Source organism: Anser brachyrhynchus, assembly GCF_964034855.1.
Source record: "Anser brachyrhynchus genome assembly, chromosome: 6".
Taxonomy (NCBI): domain Eukaryota; kingdom Metazoa; phylum Chordata; class Aves; order Anseriformes; family Anatidae; genus Anser; species Anser brachyrhynchus.
The window spans coordinates 2,899,708-2,923,271 of record NC_137700.1 but is presented as its reverse complement, the minus strand read 5'-3'; the positions used below and the strand labels follow the sequence as shown (position 1 = coordinate 2,923,271).

The following is a 23,564-nucleotide window of genomic DNA, read 5'->3' as shown; positions in this document are numbered from 1 at the left end:
TGTGAAACTATATACCATTGTGTAGCTCCTCCTTTATCAAGAGTACATGCAAGATAATTGCTCCTTTTTTTTTTCTTTCTAGAGGATGATTCAATTTTATAGCATGGATTATAACCGCTCTTGCAAGTGACCTTCTTTTAAGCACAACAGTTTAAATGATCAGGTTACAGAGAAAACCCTTTCACTGCAAAATAGATTCAATAAAGACTTGTGGCTTACCAGTTTCATTTCAAAACCCAAGGTGTTGGGTTTGATGGAAAAATGGTTGGTTTGGATGGTAAAAAGGTCGTCCGTTTTGATGGTAGGTTTAGTCTGAGTATTGAAGGCTTCCATCAGTAAGCTCTGCATCTGAAAGACAAAGGGAAGAAATGTCATTCCCTGTTGTGATACTCAACATGGAACTGTCTGGCTCAGTGGTTTTCTTTCTAAAGAGAGAAGTCACAAGCCTGCACACAGCTTGATCTGCTCTCTGACTACAGGGCTGAACTGACTGGAGAAGGCAGCTTCCAAAGCCCTCCCATTAAACTGACTGCATTTCAGTTCCATGCTAAAATTGGTCAACTGTACAGAATATTAGGACAAAGCTACCTGTTTTGATAGCAAACGGTAGACCTTAGGTAAGTTGCATTCATTTGAAGGTTTGACTGGACGGCATCCTTGTTTTACTAGTGATCTTGTGGTCAAGCTGACCAAATCCTAGCCACAGAACAGAAGCGTTCAGAAACTGGCTAGAGAGAGCACTTATTAGAGAGAGCAGGAATTTAACTGCTTTAACGCTGCTCTTTCTCTCACGTATCTGGAATTTCCTTAAATCACAAATTATCACTAGCTATCCTTGTTAATTTATTCAAAGTAACATGAGTCCAGGTGAAAAGGCACACTCTAACAAGTCCTCAGTTGTTCCTAGTCTGCTCCTAGCTTACTTGAGAGGTTCAATACAGTAAGAAATAAATAAATAAATAAATAACCTGCTGAAGTGGCCTTTTTTCAGATTAGATTCCACCATTCAGAAAATCCTGCTTAAGAGATGTTTTTTCTTTTCTTTGAAAGACTGACCTTCCCCCACATGAAACTAATTAGTATCTTTAGGCTTGATGAAATACATGAATTCCTCAATTTACCAAAATTGCTTTGCACAGCCCTCCCATCCTGCTTATGTTGCAAGCAGCGTATCTAAGTGGGGTACTGTTGGGGTACATCTCTTTCACTCATGTAGCCCAGTGATCCCAATGCCCTGGACTTGTGTAATGTGTGCAAGACATTTACTTTCTCCCTATACTTTTGACTGGTTTAGAATAAGCGAGTTCGCCATCTGCTGGCCAGAGAATTCACCGAAGCCCAAAGAGCATTAGAGCAGACGCATTTTCTTCTGTGCTATTCCTGATTTATCAGCTAGAAGAGACACAGTTTAGTACAATCAGGATTCTTTTGACATTAGTAGCATAAAAAGTCTATTTTTGCAACACTGGTATTTGAAAGACCTCCGTTCAGTCCCTAATTTTGTTCTTGATAATGGGACAGATTGTATTAATGTTTGCAAGAATGTGTGAACAACCAGCCTCCCCTCCATGTCGTATTTTAAGATTAAAACTTGTGGTCGTCCCTGTCTCAAAACACAGTCATGCTTTGCAACAATCGCACTCCCTCTTTAGCTTGAAGGAACTTGTCAGTGCCAGAATCTACTGACTATGGCAATTTACTTCATCATCCAAACCGGGCAGAATTTTTGAAAACCTCTAGCAAGATTTCACTTCTCCAAACATTATGTAGAAGACATTCAGCTGTAAAGCAAGAAGATGAAGTCCTTTGTTTCCTATGCCAGAATGACATTTTCAACACTGAACAGGATTGTCACCGACCGTTAACTGGTTGTTAAGTTGTGGCTAGGTATAAAATGTAGAAAATGTTTAAAAATAAAACTTGCCTTTGGATAGTGAACTGTCTTCTTCGGGGATTACTTCAGTTACCTGTAAGAGGAAAACAGATGATTTGGGGGGGTTGTTTGTTTTTAAGAACGGGTGCAGTCTTGCCAGTAATTTAGCTGGTATTTTTCAAAGTGACCTCTTAGAAACTTTACAGCACTGTTGAATCAACATGTCTCTAACCCTACAATTAAATAATGCTAAAAGATGCAGCAATTTATCTTCCTGCAAGTGCTTATTAAGATATCTGAGTAACTGCGACCGTGGCTTCATCACAGATATATATATATATATATATATTTAATACTACACACTTCTGCTCAGAAAGAAAATCACGGAAAATGTAAAATTTCATTTGAGATGCTGAATTTGTTGCAGTGTGAGATCTTCTTCATCACATGATTCTATTCGTAATTAAACCATATTATCTACTGAGAGACCAAGATTACGACAAGAACAGCACAGAGTTCAGCATGAAGCCGATCAGGAGCTCAAGTTTGTACTTATTTTTTTGTAAGGAGATGTACCAAGCTGGCTTTTTTATTGTTTCATCAGCACATTTCTAAGCCTATATGAGCAGGGGAAAAAAAAAAAAACAAAAAAAACCCAAGTAGAACAATTGCAGGGCTCCTCAGTTTACAGCATGAGGTCGCTTTTTCCAGGTGAAAAGCGGAGCCATAAGTGGCAGTACACTAAAGCCCTGGCACGTGGAGATCCGAGAGGAGAGCTGTTTGGCCCTCCTTTTCACTCCTGGGAACCACATACCTCAAAACCCACAGACTATGGGATATATCTCAGAGAAATCTTGGGAAAGGAGAGCATGAAGAGCATGTTTGTAAATTTATTTCTCCCTGGGCTTCTTCTGCTTCTCCAAGAAATACTTGTTTGAATATAACTTTGGCAGCAGTACTTATGCTGTTTTGCACCTACCACATTTAAAACTCCTACAAAAAACTGAAAAGTTAGACTGAAAAGCATCTCTTTCCGTTCTACTTTGTAAAGCTGCATGTTTTCCTCATGCAAAACAACAGGGGAATGGAAGCTAGAAAAGGAAATGCTGAATGTAAAACAAAACAAAACAAACCTCAGCCCTCCAGGACAAAAGCCGATAACTAAGTGCTTTCTAACATGCTGATTAGGTTTCAAGAGGATACCGCTTTAAATAAGTGTAATTGTCTGTCCATAGGCAGAAGCTGAATAATGGCAGGATGAATATCTATACTTAATTTTTTGTTACTGTCTTCCTGTAGCACACAGGGACTTGTTACGTTTAGGGAAAATGCTAACCTAATGGAGGGTTTAAACCATAAGCTAGTTTGTTATACCAAAATGACTGAGAGAACAAAGCATAAAGTGTTTTCAGATTTCTAGTACACCTTGATTGCTATCCATTAAACTTAAGACAGGTTAAACAAAGCACAGGAAATAAGAGAACTCCTAGTCCCACAACTGGCAAATTGTGCGCACACTTTCCATTCCTGAGAAAATAATACACAAACCTGAAAAATGCATTTAACTGAGAAACGAAGACATCCTTGTCCTATTGGAAGACTAAGGTGACAGCTCTTGGGCTCAGTGATTTTCAGATAAGCTCCAGTCTTCAACTTGCAGACACCAGTGACAGCTCCTTTTTTTGCATTGAAAGGGAAAATGTTTCAACAACACATTGAAAACATACTTAAGGGACAAGAAACAAAATCAAGACTGCAGTGAGAAGGAAAACAGAAAAACAATACTGGGAAAAAAAAAAAAGAGAAAAGAGAAAAGACCTTGGTCTTTGTATCGACCAACGAGATAAGCCTTACACATTTTTAAGTTTATTTTTGACGATTGATTGATGCGTTACCAGATATTAAGTACTAATCAAGAGCAAATATTAACACTAGTAAGAATAAATCCGATCCACCAGCCCTTATTCAAAATACATCAATTTCTAATTTGGAGACAACGTCTCTCTGACAAGGAAGTAGAAAAGCTGTAAATACCGATATAGTTTCCTCTCCCGATGTTCCATATACATACCGACGCTGTTCCTACACCTACACTCTGAGCATAAATTTATGTTGACATGAGTATCGGGTGTTATTTCTCTCTCTGTTTGCCTTGAGAGACTCTCCTCCTGTCCACTGAAAAGTAAACTCAAGATTCCAGATCAGTTAAGACAGTTGCTAGCCCCCCATTCAGAGTTCTGCAGCAGCACTGTTCAGATTTTTCAGCAGTCTCTTTACAAAATGACCACTTATAAGTGTACAAAAACACTTATCACCTAGCTTCTCAGTAGGTACACGTTTGGCCTCTCTTAAGCAGAGAGTCAATCACAGCTTAAGATTTTATACAAGATCCCATTTTCAAGTTTGGGGTTATTTCAGAAAATCTTTTTGCCTAGAAACAGTACTACTAGTAACACTTGAACTGGTTTGCCAGCACAACCTTTTACCGTGTTAGAAATGATGTTGACTTCTACCTTCATGTAGCATACATAGTGTCCTGTGCGACAGTTGATTCCATGATGCACCAGCACCGCATATAAGGCGTAGAGGAGTGGTTCTCCACTTGACTGAGACATGTAGGCTCGGAGGTCCAAATACTCAGGATATTTTACCTCCTAAAGAGAGACCAAGAAGATAGAAAAATTATATCAGAGTACTTCGCGGACTAGCCAGAGAAAAACACTTCCAAAAAACAGAGACTGGAATTATATGAATATATTTCTTGATTCACTAAAAATAAGTCTTCCCATAAGCAATGTTTAATACTAGAAGTTGCAGACAACTGTTTCCTGATGAATTAGCCTTCTCAGAGGAAAGTATATGCTTCTTGTCAAGCAGGAACTTTACTGATATTAAGAGAAAAATGAAAAAAAGAGAAAATGAAAATAAAAGCAGACCATTTCTCTATATTCTTAAGGTATATTCTTAATATACCTTGTTGATCTTTCCACCTGTGAAATCTGCAAATCTTTTCAGTGATATTGTGAGAACGTTGGAAGAACGGTGTATGGTAAATCTCTTGGATGCAGGAACCATCTTTTTACACCTTAAAAACAAGCAGAGACAAGTGTTTGAAAGCATCTTCTTTTTCGCCCCCAAAACAAACTCCTTTTAATGTCTCACGCATGCTTATGCTATTTGAATGATATTTACTTGCATCATGTGTTTGGTTTTTTCTTTTCATAAACCCATGCACTGCATGTCACGTTTGTTAATACAGAGAAGAAGGTAAGTTTTACCAACAACTCAGAGCACAGCGGGAACAGGAATCTCTCACGAAAGCGTATTACCAGGGAGTTATAAAATATAAACAAAAAATAGTAAAAATGAGTTATATATAAGACTAATAACAGTTATCAGCAATGGAAAAAGTACTGTACATGTGCAAGGCCTTTCCTTTTAAGCTCACAAAAAGACAGAAAATTCTGGCTTTAAGTGTGACTGAACCGATCACACCTCAAAGAGCACGTTAAGGAAGGACCATGCAATTCAGATGTGAGGTGCTATTACAGTTCTTTCTCTTCCTCAGACATCACTTATGAGAATCCTGAATACGCTGCATGTTGCTTTCTAGGATCCGCAGGCTAAGACGAACCTGGGATTAAATTGCTTTAATAACCTATTGGATGCTCTTGATTCGACACCTTAATTTCCTTAGTATCCAACAACAAGAAGTGGATACTGCATTTTTCATTTAGAGGGGTCAGGCATGAATCCTACAGAACTGAGCCGGGCACTCTGTGCTTTTCTGAGGGGATGTTTGACTAACAGCTTGTTTTGCCAAACCATCTTATGCAAATGTTCAATTGTTTCTCACATACGTAGAAACATCTTACATATTGATCAGCACAGAGAGCGCCTGAACTCAACAGGCTTTCCCTGTGCACGGGTTAGGCTTAAGGGAGCTCATTTCGGACATTAGTCCACATCGACAGGTTTCACAGTTCAAGAGCTGTGCAAGACGCTGTTTAGTGAGCCAGCACAGGCTGCTAACATTCATTACCACAGAGCCAGCTCACATTCCCTGACACTCAATCTAACTTTGTTTCACAGTGAACGCTAGGACCTGCAGCAACCTGCTGCTGCCTTCCACTCCAAATCATTCTCCACAGCTCCTTGCTTCAGCTCACCACTACTTACTGGGCATGTCTTTTCACTTCTGCCAATATGAATATTTCAGCATGCAGCTACACGCCTAGGAAGCTTGACAAGCCATGGTGCAGACAATGCTACGAGAAAAGTCCAATATCAGCTAATAGCCACTCTTCTTAGATTTCCAAAACAGATGTAACGTTTTCAAGTTTGGGATTATTTCCGTGCACCAGTTGTTTAAACAAAATGAAGCAACAACAACAACAACGAAGCTGCGTCTCCTTATTTCTAAATGAAGTTAAAAGATAACTTATGCTCTAAGTCATGCAATACATAAAACTAATATCTAGCATTAAGACATAATTAGTTAATAATCTCACTCGCTACATTTGTAGCAATTCTCTCCATCCAGCTCTTCAGGTTTCACAAATAGTTCTAGAGCTCTGGTAACAGATGAAACCGCCTAGAGGAGCGAGAGAGAAGAGCGTAAAGTCACTGTAAATTCAAAATTCCAGAGACGCACTAGGAGTTTATAAGAGAACCTGACTAATACATACTTAAGCGATCTACTATGAGCACTGTCAAGAAGGAGGCAGAAAGAGCATGCTCAGCGTTTACCTCACCTGGAAGTCATTTTACTTTGAAACAAATCATTTTCCAGTAACGCAGACAGCATCTATAGTGTGCTTTGTCATCAATACTGGCAACAAATCCAGCAGTCTAACAATTAGATGTATATTGAGGTAGAACAACAAAGAAGTTTTGACAGTATCATAATTTGTGCAGACATAAAATTCTTTCCGCTTAAACCCAATGCAAATTTGGAGACTCTTTACATGGCTTCCATCAGCGCATTCCTCTATATTCTTAAACCTATAATAGCAGGGAAAAAAAGAAAAAGACAAAAAAAAAAAAACAAAAAGGAGAAAAAAAGCAGGATTTTTACATAGTACATATTTTTACATATTACATAGTTTACATATCCCTCCACATGCTGTTCTGAATAATAGCCAAAATATTCATAGCCACTGTATTTGTTCTCCCCACACAGCTGAAAAAACAACATTTGAAACATATTTTTCAAAACATATTTTAATATCCAGCAGACTGTTCAGTCATCAAGCATTTAAAGACTGTTTTAGATAATCTCTAGATTAATCTAAAAGGAATCCCATAAACATGCTGCAGCCGCTTACCTTTAATATACTCGCTGGATGCGATGTTTCTTCCTTTCACCTGCACTGGAAGGCTTCCCTTCCTTGTGAGGTTGTTTACTGCCCTCACTTCTGCATTGCTCTCATAAAGAGCCATCTGGAGGATGGGATTCTTCCTTCTTCTCCCGGGTTTTCTTCTGGAAACGAGGATCTAAGTGTTCCAAGAAGCCTTTCACTTTCCTGATGTTTCTCCTTTTTCTTCTTTTTGTTACGCTTGCGATTGGCATTGTCAAAGTGGAGCGCAGAGAAATACAAATCATAAAGTCTGAAAGAAACATGCAAGTTAAAAAGAGAAAAAAAGATGTGGCACTTGTTGCATACAGGAAACTTTATTTATTTTACCACAGGCGATGATTTGCCGCATGTCAGCTATTTTGTGGTACTTTGTGCACATGTAACTTCCTTTAGATGCAGCAAACTTAAGCCCTCAGATTGAAGGACCATAGGTCCTGGTTGGTACACAGATCATTAACAATGGTTAGCTCTGGAATATGTGCAAGTAAAAAAAAAAAAATATTTTAACCTAATCCAGAATGGTGTGCAGATGTGATTCGAACTACGTGGTCCAAAGCTAGTGCTCTGACACAATTCAGCAATACCTTTCCTGTCTTCACTGATCAACCTAATGATCCCCAGTCATGATCCCCAGCCAGATTATGCTATCTAAATAACTCAGAAACTATGAAAAAAAAAACAAAACATGAGAAGCACCCAGAAAAGAATTAGGAAAAAAAATGCTGATTAGGCTGGAATCCCTGCTTACTTGGAATCCTTCTCTCCCTGTTTATCTTCAGACTTCTTTTTCTTCTAGAACTTCTTATATTTTTTCATGTTTTCACCACCTAAAACCTCCTTTTCTACCTTTCTGCGTTGCCTTTCTATTTCACTTTCACTACCTTCTGCACGAGTATATTGTCTTTTTCTGTTTCCTTCTTTTGCCTTTTTCTGGCGACAGTTCTCCAAATGAGCTGACACAGGTGGAAGTGCATGTCTCTCACGCGAATGTTTTCCAGAATGTTGCTGAGCTACTGAGCAACGATGTGAGTCTGCTCTGGGTGTGCTAAAGTGATGTACATCTTCCTCTCTCAAGAGGGAACCGTGAGGCCATCTGCTTTTGTAATGATAACGCTTATGTGACCTGCTGGAGTAAGTCTGAGTCAATTTGTCAAAGTCTTTATCACCGTGAGAGAACTTTCTCTCTCTACTGTCTCCTGCTGCATGAGGTGAATAGTAATCCTTGTAATAGCTACATTTTTCCCATTTCCGTGGTTCATCTTGATAGTATCTTTCTCTGCTCCAACTTCTTTCCCCTTTGGAATGGTAATATCTAGCGCTATCTTGTTCTGATCTTCCTCTGCTTCGAGATCTGTACTTTGAATATTTTACTGGTCTTCTGCCATTATCAGGGCTGTTCCTTTCACTATGGGAAGATCTGTACCTGCTTCCCTCCCAATACTCCTGCTTGTGACGCTTTTGCTTAACAACTTCCACACTCCGAGAGCACCTTCTCTTGCTGGAATGACCATCTTTTTGACTCTCCTTCTCTTCAGTAGGAGAATGTTCCCTCTTTCTCTGGTAACGCTCTTTGTCAGATTTTTTAGTCTCGTCCTTTGTATCTTGGCATCTATCTGTAACAGCTAAGGAGGAAAGGTTTTTAGAACTACATTCACTGTCAGACTTTAGAGGGGAAGTTTGCCGCAATTTCTCACCAGTCTCAGAAGACTCTTTGATGTAGAAAACATTTTCTTCTGAAATCAGTTCATGTTCTTTTGATCTTCTTGGTTTCTCCTTGTCTCCACGGTCATCACATTGGTACTGTTCAAGGTATTCATCATTCTCAGTAGATTTCGGAGGTCCCGGGACACTGCACAAAATAAAAACACGTTTCCGTCTCCCTCCACCTGCTGCTCTGAGAAAAAAGGGGTGGGGGCGACGGGGGAACAGCCAATGTTTCTCCAGATAATGGAGAAAAATGGAAAAACATTCTATGAAGAAACACAAGTTCTCCGCGAGGCACCAGCCTGCATCAGAGTGCTATGCACAGTGTCGATCATTAGTTCTGTTCGCAACACTGGCCATACAGTACGGAATTCTACTGATTTAAATCCTTCCATTAAATAGTATTAGTAGACAGATAAAACCGCAATGAACTTCCATAAAATCTTGTCTTAATCAGACTGTGCTCATTTTACCTTCTTTCCTCTGACAAGCTGTTCAGCTGGCTGGCCGTGAGGGATTCCATGATGACTTCTCGAGGGACTGGAGGCATAGCTCCAGGCATCTGCAACTAAAACGCACAAGTCAGCAGACAGAAAAAATACCATTTGTGCTGAGGACTAGTCTTCTCAGAATTTCTACATTAAATGCTAAGCAAGATCGCTTTGTGTTGTATGCATTATCTACACTTCAAAGATAACGCCAACTCACCTCCCAAAATCTACTTTATGAAACTTAAGAATTTTTATCTCAGCTCAGCTTAAGCTGACAAGTTCTAATGTCAGCTCAGCTCTGCAAATTCTAATGGCATAGTATCACAAAGGGTTACGATCAAATTTGTGCTGTGTTTTCTCAGCATTTCGCCTGAATTAGGAACATGATAAACACTCCCGAATACATCGTGGGTGAGAAATTCTCGATGGAGCAAACTACTATGTTTCAAGCAATCCGTTTGTTTTAGAAAAGAACATCTCACAAGGTTTAACAGGTTCAACTTGGCAAGTGGAATCATCAAGTTTCAGTCCGTTTTCTTTAGATTCATGAACTAAACTAATAGCACCATTCAGTGAATCAGTGTTTGGCAGCTCATGCTGGGATCTTCCTTCATCAGCATTCTGACAGGAAGAATGGGAATTCTGCAATGTACGGACTACCTTTCCAACCAAAATTCCACATTGCATTGCAATTCCTTTTAAATAAGCCCTTTGACTCCTCCTCAGATTTTCCTGAAGATTCTGCACCGTAAGGGACTGTGTTATCAGAGCTGAGTTTAGGATTTCCATTCACCTTTGGCTCCACAAAAATTTCAGCAGAAACTCTTTTTTTTTTTTTTTGTATTTGTATTTGCTTCATTTGCTTTACCGAATTTGTGATTGTGGATGAAGGAACAGCCTTGTAGAGATCTTCATCCTCCACAGCACTGCTAAGACAGTCAGGCTGTGACACAGTCTGACGAGCAGGCAATTTATTGTGAATACTGATGGTGATCTTCTGGTTTTTTGACGTATCAGTAATTGAAGGCCTGGTAATCGCCTGTTCTTGAACACAGGCCATTGGTGGTGCTGAAGATGGCCTTTTTAGGGTGACACCAGTGGTATTTGCATCCTCTTTTATGGATCCATTTCCATTTAAACGACTTGAATTCTGTATTTAAAAAGAAGAAATTGCAAGACGGGTTAATGGAAACACTCCATTTAACATTTTTAAACATGTCATTCTCCTACTAAGTATTTCTACAAATGGTCTTAACACCTAAAAAGCAAAAAACACTGCCCTTAAAAGATAAATGCAAGTCCCATAAGTGTATTTAATTCCTGCTTTTGGTTTACTGCATATTGATATCAAATTAACATCATTTTTGAAAACCATCCAAACAACTTAACATTGCCTAAAGCTATTCCCAAATATATTTAGTTTCCCCTTTAAACATACCCCAAAAAGCCTGGAATAATTGTTCTGGTGCTCAGGAATAAGACAATTTGGTTTCCCTGTCTTAGCTAAAGTGACGTCGATAGGAAAAACAAGTCCTCTTTTAAATGATTCGAGGATTAGTACACTCTACTTAAATTGTCAAAGAGCGTAGCTCTCTGTGCTTTACAAAGCTGTCTAGGAGGTATAAACAATGGAGTCGCATGGCTGCGCAATTCAGCAGTAACCACTGTTTGAATGACTCTGGCTGTAGCATGAGGGCTGTGAAGACAGCTGCAGCGTGGGAAGGAAAACAAAACAAAGATGCCAAAAACCAAACAAAAAACCCCACACCAAACCCCAAACCCACTGTCCGTTTGGTGCCATTATCTGCCCTCCCGCTTCCCTAAATTACCTTAATCATATGAGGAGGAAGTCGTGGTCCCAGAAATCCAGCCTGCTTACTGTTAGCCCCCCGCTGACCAGGGGGGAATGAACAGGGATAAGACGGTGCTGCTAAGTAAAAAGCACGTTCTCCGAGCGTCAAATCATAGCGCCTTCAGAAAAGAGCAGTGATCTCAGTTTAGTTTTTCTTTCGGCCTACTCTTGGATTAAATCCCATCCTATAATTTTATAGGAACAGTTCATACGATATGGAAGCCTTCTCTACAGAAGACTTAGCCAAGACTACAAACTGAAAAGTAGGTAACAGTCTTCCTACTATGACTATCACTTTCAGAGCAATAATTCATTCTTACACCACAGATGGCCTTCATTTCTCTCCTTCTCTAAATTAGCCAGCTACAGATAACACATATACAGCAATTTACACAAGTGCTGCAGTTTAAGGCCAAGCAACAAAAGATAATAAATGACAGAGAATTTCAGGTTAGACAGAACTGAATTAGAGAAATAATCATCTTTTCCTGGGAGAGAAAGAAAAACACTTGCAAAAAGAAAAGTATCAATAACAGGAGAGTAAATCTCTTCTGAACACATTTGAATACTTGTTATTACCTGATATAAAAAAGTAAGTAAGCTTGCTGACCAAGAACTCTTTTAATGTCAGTACGGACTACTTTTGCATCATTCATCTGATACCAAAGTCCATTACCAGCCTGCAAATAAAGACAACGATATCTTCAGATGAATTGCATGTTTTCCAAATGAAATCACAGATAGCAATAAAATACACACGTGTCAAATAAACATATAATGAAATCTTTTTCCCTAGAAACAGTACTACTAGTAACACTTGAACTGGTTTGCCAGCACAACCTTTACCCTGTTAGAAATGATGTTGACTTCTACCTTTATGTAGCATACATAGTGTCCTGAGCGACAGTTGATACCATGATGCACCAGCACCGCATATAAGGCATAGATGAGTGGTTCTCCACTTGATTGAGACATGTAGGCTCGGAGGTCCAAATACTCAGGATATTTTACTTCCTAAAGAGAGACCAAGAAGATAGAAAAATTATATCAGAGTACTTCGCGGACTAGCCAGAGAAAAACACTTCCAAAAAACAGAGACTGGAATTATATGAATATATCTCTTGATTCACTAAAAATAAGTCTTCCCATAAGCAACGTTTAATACTAGAAGTTGCAGACAACTGTTTTCTGATGAATTAGCCTTCTCAGAGGAAAGTATATGCTTCTTGTCAAGCAGGAACTTTACTGATATTAAGAGAAAGAATAAGCCATAGTCGTTAGTCTACAATTATTGTCTGAAAATATTAACAACTTTCAGCTTTGGGGGATGTCCCATTACATGATGACAAAGTTGCATTACAGCGGGAAATATACCTTGTTGATCTTTCCACCTGTGAAATCTGCAAATCTTTTCAGTGATATTGTGAGAACGTTGGAAGAACGGTGTATGGTAAATCTCTTGGATGCAGGAACCATCTTTTTACACCTTAAAAACAAGCAGAGACAAGTGTTTGAAAGCATCTTCTTTTTCGCCCCCAAAACAAACTCCTTTTAATGTCTCACGCATGCTTATGCTATTTGAATGATATTTACTTGCATCATGTGTTTGGTTTTTTCTTTTCATAAACCCATGCACTGCATGTCACGTTTGTTAATACAGAGAAGAAGGTAAGTTTTACCAACAACTCAGAGCACAGCGGGAACAGGAATCTCTCACGAAAGCGTATTACCAGGGAGTTATAAAATATAAACAAAAAATAGTAAAAATGAGTTATATATAAGACTAATAACAGTTATCAGCAATGGAAAAAGTACTGTACATGTGCAAGGCCTTTCCTTTTAAGCTCACAAAAAGACGGAAAATTCTGGCTTTAAGTGTGACTGAACCGATCACACCTCAAAGAGCACATTAAGGAAGGACCATGCAATTCAGATGTGAGGTGCTATTACAGTTCTTTCTCTTCCTCAGACATCACTTATGAGATCCTGAATACGCTGCATGTTGCTTTCTAGGATCCGCAGGCCAAGACGAACCTGGGATTAAATTGCTTTAATAACCTATTGGACGCTCTTGATTCGACACCCTAATTTCCTTAGTATCCAACAACAAGAAGTGGATACTGCATTTTTCATTTAGAGGGGTCAGGCATGAATTCTACAGAACTGAGCCGGGCACTCTGTGCTTTTCTGAGGGGACGTTTGACTAACAGCTTGTTTTGCCAAACCATCTTATGCAAATGTTCAATTGTTTCTCACATACGTAGAAACATCTTACATATTGATCAGCACAGAGAGCGCCTGAACTCAACAGGCTTTCCCTGTGCACGGGTTAGGCTTAAGGGAGCTCATTTCGGACATTAGTCCACATCGACAGGTTTCACAGTTCAAGAGCTGTGCAAGACGCTGTTTAGTGAGCCAGCACAGGCTGCTAACATTCATTACCACAGAGCCAGCTCACATTCCCTGACACTCAATCTAACTTTGTTTCACAGTGAACGCTAGGACCTGTAGGAACCTGCTGCTGCCTTCCACTCCAAATCATTCTCCATAGCTCCTTGCTTCAGCTCACCACTACTAGAAAATGAAGCAACAACAACAACAACAAAGCTGCGTCTCCTTATTTCTAAATGAAGTTAAAGGATAACTTACGCTCTAAGTCATGTAATATATAAAACTAATATCTAGTATTAAGACATAATTAGTAATAATCTTACTCGCTACATTTATAGCAATTCTCTCCATCCAGCTCTTCAGGTTTCACAAATAGTTCTAGAGCTCTGGTAACAGATGAAACCGCCTAGAGGAGCGAGAGAGAAGAGCGTAAAGTCACTGTAAATTCAAAATTCCAGAGACGCACTAGGAGTTTATAAGAGAACCTGACTAACACATACTTAAGCGATCTACTATGAGCACTGTCAAGAAGGAGGCAGAAAGAGCATGCTCAGCGTTTACCTCACCTGGAAGTCATTCTACTTTGAAACAAATCATTTTCCAGTAACGCAGACAGCATCTATAGTGTGCTTTGTCATCAATACTGGCAACAAATCCAACAGTCTAACAATTAGACGTATATTGAGGTAGAACAACAAAGAAGTGTGACAGTATTATACTTTGCGCAGCAATAAAATTCTTTCCCCTTAAACCCAATGCAGACGTGGAGACTATTTACAGGGGTTCCACAGAAGGACAAAGTCCAATCCACTTTCTAACCACCACCAAGCTCTTATATTTTAACATTGTACGTGGTTTGGTTTTTTAAGTTAAACAAGTTTAATTTAGAAAGTTATACATGTACTTAAACATCATGAATTATATTTACAAAACCTCCTACCTTTACATCCAAAGTGATATCAAGAAATGCCTCATACGTATCCGAAACTGCTTTGCAATTCAAGCACTTCACTGGAAGCAAAATATAAATGCTTAACAACACGTGAAGGAGACTAACTGTCCACATTCAAGTTGTCGATAGATACTACTTCAGACAAACTACAGACTGCTTTACTACCGACAAAAGACACAGATCAGTTCTAAGGACAGGAATATTTTTAAAAGTACCTCTTGATCTTAGAAATCCTCCAAATATTTGATGAATGATGGTGGTAGCTTGAGAAGATCTGTCCAATCTGGAAATAAATTATAATCAGACCTCAGAAGATTTAAGGCACACAGTTAACTCTTCAAAGAGTTTTATGAAAACCAAGGATGACCTAGACTTTCAGTTTTGATAGTAAATAAAGGCCTAAAAGGTGCTAGAGAACGTATAAAAGTGAATTTGTTTATGCTTACTTGGTGCTTCCATTCAAGCACGCTTCCTGCATAGCATCAACAGTATAGCGCAAGAACTCGTGTGCGTCTTCTTGACTGCCAAAACGGAAATGTTGTCCTATTCCTAAATAAGAAGATGATAGTATTCACCTCATTTAAAAATGAAGTAATTCTCCTGTTTCTAAAATCTCTCTTCTTTACAGTGTTAAAACCATTTATACACATCAAATAATTATTTGAAGATTACAAGATGCTGAAAAAGAAACACATCTGAAGCCACTTACGACTGAGATTATTGATAACACGCGTAGGCTCGATGGCATCAACAGTGCAACGCAGGGCCTGGTTAATGTGAGTCTCCATCGTGCACATCATGCAAAAATCTTGTTCACGACCTGAAGAGTGAAAGAAGAAAGCATCCCAGTCTAGCGAAACAGACATAACTACAAACAAACATATAAGTAACATTTAAACTATAGATACAATATCCACTCTCCTTGTCCCAACAGTCTCCTAACATTTCATTTCACACAACTTTATAGAATAAAAATATCCATTAAGCCTGTATTCAAGTGCATTTTGTGATGAGAAATCTAAAAGACTACTGCAAAGTCACGTTTGTAAAGGCTGACAGGAATGTGAACTCCACAGGTTGCAAAATGTATGAGGAAAGAATATTTGACCTTGATGATACAGCATTAAGAGAACGTGGGTTATTTTCAGCACAGTGCTGTCAGGTGAGCTTCATGATACAGAGCTACGAGTCCTTTGGGAGAAAGGAAAAATTACAGTAATGTATGTAATAGTACTTCTGCCCTCCTTTTTTCAACAGGATTCTTAACTGAAACGATTTCTATATACAGGAAGAAAACAGTTAAATTTCTAGGTATCGATACAAAGATACCAGCCTAAAAAGCATACAGGTTTAGTACAACATTTACTTTATAGTACAACATTTTATTTAGGACAAAATCAGTCTAGATTTTAATACAGTCCCACAAAAAAATCTAGTCGTGTTCATAACAGCTCATATTGCTTTCTAGGTTTTTTTTTTTTTTTTTTTTTTTTTAATTGGTTCAACAACGAACAGACCATTTATTGTAGTGCATTATGGAACCTCGGCTGTGCAGACTAAAGACCTATGATGCCAACATCCTAAATTTTATTGCCTTTCTAGCAGCAGGAAGCCCAAATAGCCCAAATGCCAAATGTTCATTAAATGCATTACTGTCCAATGCACTTCATTATTCCCATGAAGCAAGAAAAGATCCTTTTAAAAAAACAAACAAACAAACAAACAAAAAAAACACATGGTGCATTAAACGCACTCCATATGCTATTCCGAGCCCACTGCTAATACAATGCTCAAAGCCAGCGTCTACAGGTAAAATCAGGCAAGTAAGTTTGTCTCACAGAATCACTGCTGTTCTTTCACCTTCACAGCTATCCAACAGATTTAAAATACTGTTAGAAAGTACTCACATGACTGTCTGTGCTCAAGAGAAAGCATGTAATTGGCAAGTGGGGGGGTGTAGGTCAAACACTGTAGAGTAGCATTAAGAAAACACGTGTTGCCAAGATTGTACAGGCCAACTCCAACACTTTGTGTTTCTTGCCAATCCATACGTATCTTCTCAGGTGGAAAAAGAATCCTTTGTGGCGGAGCAATTCCATCATTAACAACTGCAAGAAAGTTATATTTAAAAAGAGATTTTGTTTGTTTGTTTCTAAGAAAGGTATTAAGTATATATAGGTATAGTGAATATATAAAGTATATATAGGCATAGTAAAAATACTATTCTGCGGGAGCACCTAGAGGAACTAGCTACAATCCAAAACAGAAAAACTTATTGCAGACACCTTTAATACCGCCATATTCAAATTGGCTGGTCAACACAACGTTTTGGGAAAAAAAAGTTTAGTCAACCATTTTAATTTCTTCCTTATTATATGCTTTTTTCCTTATTATAACTTCAGCCACAAACTTAGACTTGAAATTATATGGTAATAAATGCAAGGACAATGTAAAAACAAATAACTAGGAATGACGGTACCCCTACAAATATCAGATCTTTTCCTGAGCAATCTTAACATTCAAAAACCTGTGAATAATGGAACCTGTGAATAGCAACAATCAAACACTTTTCTTTGCAAAACAGAAAAGATATGGATGAATCAGTGCATTACAAAATGCTCCCCACATTTCTCTGTCGACTGTAAATATATCAAAATTAATTTCTGTAACGTCAGTCACTTCAGTTGCCTTAGGAGAATCGCTTTGGAAGTCTTTATTCACAGTAGTCCTGTTCTCTATCAGTGCAACAAGCAAGAACTACCACTTTCTACTTTTGTTTTGAAGAAAACGGAGGCAGGATAAAGCGCACACTTACTTAGATCTCTTTGGGCAAAAGGCTTAGATTTTTCAGAGGATCTACAATAAATAGCACCTCCACATCCTTGGGCCACAGAGACTTGGCTTGAATCTTCTGCAGGTGGTATCCGGCCCCAGTTTGCGGTGCGTGACATCAGTTTTTTAGTACTCGGTTTCTTGGATTTGCCAGACCGCCTTGAAGATGGCTTTTTAGACTTTGAAGATTTGGGCTTGTTAACTATGGTCATTGTTCTCATCTGCGACAGAGACAAATGTTCTGGCTGACGTAAGAATACCAAGAAGCATTCCAAGAAGAAAAGAGTAGTAGAAGTCCTGTCACTTAATCTCAAAGAAACGGCCTTGAAGAACTAAATTGCTGGTATGAATGATTTAAAAGGAATCCCCAAACTAAACACACAAAGGAAAAATTTCCATCAAAACTCTATCAGTATTACTTTTAGCTTCTGCAGAACTAGTGGCTGATGCCATTTCTTTCACTTTCGTAGGATTTTAATCCATTACAACTCTGGAGTCTTTTTAATATAAAAATGCAAATGACATTCTCTGAGGGGAATCAGTTATTTATTGCATTTTTGGAGCTTTGCAATTATCTATTAATTATTACCTATTATCTAATAGATAATGGTTGCGATTTATATATAATTGTTGCTCACGCTAGTAATGGAGCACTATTACTTTACTGCCTGCGCTTTTCTGCTTCGTGTGCACAAAGGTACCTGCATTTCGCTGCTACTTTACTTCTGTCTTTCCAGGGCTCACCCTCTACCTCACTGTCTACTGCACCAGTCATGATGGCTTGGTTGTGATTCTATAATGAGCCTAGCTTTTGAATACACTTTTTCTGGGCGTCACTTTGTGATAGCAAGTTAATTTGTGAGGGCTTATCACCTATGACCTGCTTCTCAGTAGGTACACGTTTGGCCTCTGTTAAGCAGAGAGTCAATCACAGCTTAAGATTTTGTCCAAGATGCCATTCACGAAACTGAGTTTAACCTTGACAGAACTGAGTTTAACCTTTAAACCTGAAGCTCCGTTAAAGAATAAAGCAGCACCCAAGCCAGGAAATAGAAGTTAATCGTCACTTTACCCTGAAACGCACGTAAAGCCGGTGAGCTATTCTGTGCTGGCAGGATTGCTGCCGGGATGGCCGACGAGGCGGCGGGCACAGGGGGCCACAGGACCTGCTCCCCGGGGCCACAGGTCCTGTCACAGGGGGCTGCCGGGGGTCTCCAGGCGCCGGGAACAGCGGCAACAGCGGGGACAGAGGGGACAGCAGCGACAGCAGCCGCCACCTCAGCCGAGGCCGTCTCCACAACTGCCACAACGGCCTCGGAACGCCGCCCAACTCGGAGCTCCAGCGTGACGCCTTTTCAACCTGGCCGCGGTGCTCACGGCTAAAAGCAGAGCGTTTCCTCCGGCGTGTCTTTACTGTCGGTGCCGGACCGGCCCTCACCCCGAGCTCTCCCTGCCGGGAGGGCTTTGCGGTTGGGGTTTCCCTCCCGCCGCCGCCGCGGGCAGGCCCCGCGCGCAAGCTGTCCGCGCTGGGGAGCGGCATGTCGCCCGCGGCGAGAGCCCGAGGGCGCGACACGAAAAAGCCCCGACACGAAAAAGCCCCGACGTGCGGGCGAGGCGGCGGGGACACGGCTCTGAGGGAGCGGCCGCTTCGCCCCGCCGTCCTCCTCCCCTCCCGGGCCGCCCCGCCGAGCCCCGTGCGCCTCAGGTGCTGCCCTGAGAGGGCGCTCGGGCACTGGGACAGCTGCCCAGGGCAGTGGTCGTGGCACCGAGCCTGACGGGGGTCCAGAAGTGTTTGAACAATGCTCTCAGACATAGGCTCTGCTTTTGGGGTGGTCCTGTGTGGAGCCAGGAGTTGGACTCGCTCATTATTGTGAGCCCTTTCCACCTTGGGATGTTCTCTGATTCTAGGTCAGCAATCCATTATCTGATGAGAGGTGTGGAGTCATTCGAAGGGAAGAGAGACCAAAACACTTCTGGTTTCCAGAAGCGGGTATTTGGTAACCAAACCGATGATTCCTTTTCTTCTAGAGCGAGTAGCAGCAGGGATCCGCTTTACAATATGCTGGCAACAAGGAAACGAAGAATTGCAAACAAGACGTAGGACTTGAGCAGCAGCTTGTATACATGCATCAGCTTATAAATGAGCACACAGCTGAGCGATAATGCAAAAATTGGACAAACTAAGAGAAGACGTTAACTGTAAATTTTATAGGTATACACTTTACTATGACGTAAGAACTGGGCAAGACCTTTCAGGGAAAAGAGCTGTTGGCATGTAATTTGAAGTAAGCTTCAAATCCCAGAGGATGATTTTGTTGGAACTTTATTCAGCTGAAAACGTGGAAGCCTTGTTTCTGCTTGTGTTAGTTACAGCTCCAGTTTACTTTGGTTGGGAGGGAAGGCATTCCAGGCTAATGTGCTGTACCTGTTCCTTCAGCTCGTTGTCCATAAACGGAGGAGCAAATGAAATTCTTTGAATCTCCATTAAATGCAGCACTACAAAGCGGAGTAGAGGGCGATTTGGCACTTAATTTTTCTGTAAGCAGAAAACCCAACAGAATCTCCACAACAGTTTTCAAATCTTGTCCTGCAGTAAATGACCAGCTGAGTGAAGCTTGCATTTAGAGTATGTGCTCCTACGTTAGAGGGAAATAGCTTTTCCTCTTCAGAAGTGCAACTGAGTGGTGAACTGGCAGCTACGTAGGGAACTAGTTGTACCAAAGGGTTTGTGTTGAAGGCACAGAAAAATATGCAGGTCCCAACAGTAAAGGATTGTCTGTAGGCATCACACTGAGTACAGATGTTGTCCGCGAGTTCGTGCCCAGTGCACCGCGCCAATAAGCACCCAGAGTCGGAATGCACACCAAGGTCTTTTAATTACATAATTAATTACAGAACTCTGCAGAGTCAGGTACTTGGCTATCTTTCGCAAAGCAAGCACACCTCTGACTCGAATCACCGTCATTCATACACAGGAAACTTGTGAAAACTCTCTCTTTGGCTCCTTTTGATTGGTTATTACAGCTCACCTAACTTTTCTCTACTGAGCTTGCGCATTACAGAGGAACACCGGGGGGGGGGGGGGGGGGGTACAGGAGGAGGGGGACACACACCGAATCCCACATTAGCAAGGATTATCATTTTGACAGGTGTGATTTCTAATGTGTTAATGACCCTTAATGAGCAAAAGGTTACTACAGGCCAGTCTGGAGCTGGTTTTCTCCTTCTTGTTTTTTCCCTTTTATCCCTTCTCTTCCTTGCTTCTGCTAGCTCAAGGCTACCTGTCTCTCTCCTTCCTTATTTTCTCAGCTAAAAGACTACACAAGCTACAGGCCTCCCTATTTTCTTCAAGGTTTCCTTGCTTTTCTCCCAGCTTTGGGACTACACAGGTGTGCTTTGATATTTGCCAGTATAGCTAAAACTCATGCCAGTCTGCTCACGCACAATAAGCAGTAAGAGTTAAGGACTGGTTTCATCTGCTTTTTACATAGTAACATCCTCCTTATGTTTTAGATATGCTGTAGTTAAAGCTTAAAGTAGTTCAAGTAGTTAAGTTAAAGGAGTAAAGTTACTCCTTGTGGAGTAATTGCCTTAAGTGACTAGGCATTATAAGCACCCCTCCATCCCAAAAGCTACCCGCCTCCAAGGGGCAACCACCCCTCACTGAGCACATCCTCTGAATTTCTCGGAGCCTGTACCTTTAAACGCAAGCGAGGTAATTTCTACCAATCACAACCAAGATACGCATGACTGGAGTCACTCAAGCTCCACCTAAAAGATAGAAAATAATATAAATTGGCTTAAGAGAAAGGGAATGTTGGGGAAGATACTGTCACGAAGGATACCTTCTGACATCAGTCGACAGGCTGAGCCTCTCACCCCTCCCCCCCCCCGCCCACTGGGATGCTGCGAGGTAAGATCTGAACGCTTGGTTATACCAGGCGTCTCCACGGAAACTTAGAAATCTCTAGCGTCTTTATGCTTTTTAACATCTTAATACCTAGGCCGTGTACCTGTGCATTTCATGCATGCTAGCTTGCTTTTGCAGACAGTGAATTTATCACTGGCAATCCAAAGGACCTGTGTATCTGTTGCCGTAATAAACTGCACTTAATTGCATTGTTCCTGGCCGTGACAGTTCTCCTTGAACGCGACTAGAGCGAGGGCGTGCTGCGTTGTTGGTGGATCCGTGGCCGTGATAGTTCAGTACCCTGAAGCCGACCGGACCCGTAACGGTCAATCGGCTACACCCCTTAATGCGACACTACTAAAGGAAGAAGATGACAGGGCTTGCATTAGGCACGAGTTGCATTAGGCTTTGCATGTGAAAACATCCCCAAATAATTTCACATGGATTTAACGTTTTTAAAGGGAAAAAAACAGGAAGGTGTAGTCTTTCTGTAAGCTACAGCCCTAGATAGTTAAGGCATCAGCATTCATTCCTTTGCTTGACAACAAACTATGAACATACAGAAGAGTTAAATATTTTCATTGCATTCTTAAAGGCGATTTTTCAGACTTGTGCTTCAGTTGTTGGAGTTGAAGAAATCGGTAGACGCCCTTACTTTTACGTTAAGACCAAAATCTTTATCTAAGATTGTGTTATCTAACACAACTAAACTCCCACCCCCACATGTCTTTTTGGAACTTCTGAAAGATCTTTCTGCAGTCCCACTCTGATGGTCTTTCAGTTGTTGAACCTGAGCTGTGCCTACCGCACCAACGAATGCTTTCATGACACAGTATTTTGTCAAAGCAGTTTTGCTTCTTGGAGCTACAGAAGCAGCTCTGGCTACATGATAGGGAACTGTGCTGCACTGGCAAAAACAGACTTACTTACAGACTTAACACCACTTGCTAACTTGATCTATTTCAAATCTCATTTTAACTTTAAAGAGCAATCAGTTTTGCGGTTCCTGTCTTACTAAGTTGCCTTGTTTTGCATGGAAGGTCAGCCTGTGAATGTTTTGCTTTATTGCATGCTTCAAAAAAAGGCTGAGAGGAAGAGACTGGAGGAACCTTTTCTATTCTATAGACTTTCCCCCACGAATGTGGAATTGCAGGCTACTTGGATGAATGTTCGAATGTAAGGGAGCAAGCCTCAGCCAAAGGAGGTAGAATCCTTGCTTAAGAGGAAGTAGCAGTGTGGGGACATCTTTGCTTAATGGGAGCCGTTTAAACTCTTCATAGAAACTCAATAAGCTCTACATCTTATGTTTGGAAAGCAGTATGGTTACGCAGCTGCTAACCTAATGACTTGAGTCTTCTGCTCTGCAACCACGTTTTGTTTTCAAGCAGTGCATACATCAGTTTAGGCTTTGGACAAGGAGATTTGTAATGCAAATAGTGATAAACCAGAATCAGTGCTACTGACGAGTGTAATGGTGAAATGCAGCAAATCAAGTGTTCCTGGAGAACTGTGAGATTACAAAACCAATAAGCCATGAAGCACTTTTTTTTTTTTTTTTTAATCAATTCTTATATGCTGAAATAACACCTTCAAGAAAATCTGTTTATCCAGCCAGGCGACGGTGTCTACCTGTAAGCACAAAGGAAACGCCTTGAGAGTTCGTTTGCTGTATTTGAAGTTCTTATACCCTGCAGAAATAATTATTTAGAGTAACATGTAACTGAGGAGATCGTAGCAGGAAGTATATTATTTCTAGCATTAAATTGCTGCCCCGTTGCCAGTGCAATCTAGGGAGAGAACTGTATATAATAGTTAAACTCCCCTGGACTGACTTAAATTTTAAAATATTCTGACAAAGTAAGCTCTAAATCACTTGACATTTTGAACAGTTTTAAACGGGTACAAAACCGAAGCTTTATAAACCAAGCAGCATTTATAATGCTTCATATATAAAAACAATGCCTATTTTTAAGATTTGTTACATATCTATGTAGATACGCTTGCTGGAAAAGCCAGGTCTGTTGTAGACCAAATGCTGCAGATTAAGACTTGTGGCTTACCAGTTCCATTTCTGTATTTTCTTGGAAAATGTTTCGAGTTAGAGTTTAAATATAAAATGTAAATACTGTACAGATATATATTGAAATAAGTATTTCTTGGTGTACACAGGTGATTTGCATGACAAATACTCTGTATCGA

The 23,564-nt window shown here is 40.3% G+C and overlaps 1 pseudogene across 1 annotated transcript; it reads right to left on the bottom strand.

Annotated features, from left to right (window-relative positions):
• Window positions 1-6,721: 6,721 nt before the first annotated feature.
• LOC308196939 (ubiquitin carboxyl-terminal hydrolase 42-like) lies at window positions 6,722-17,667 on the bottom strand (annotated as a pseudogene). Its single transcript has 15 exons — window positions 17,439-17,667; window positions 16,531-16,731; window positions 15,333-15,443; window positions 15,070-15,172; window positions 14,839-14,906; window positions 14,612-14,682; window positions 13,995-14,077; window positions 12,655-12,766; window positions 12,154-12,294; window positions 11,860-11,960; window positions 11,258-11,399; window positions 9,870-10,578; window positions 9,411-9,499; window positions 7,982-9,082; window positions 6,722-7,483 (listed from the first exon to the last, which is right to left on the bottom strand). The product of its transcript is annotated as a ubiquitin carboxyl-terminal hydrolase 42-like (transcript).
• Window positions 17,668-23,564: the final 5,897 nt, after the last annotated feature.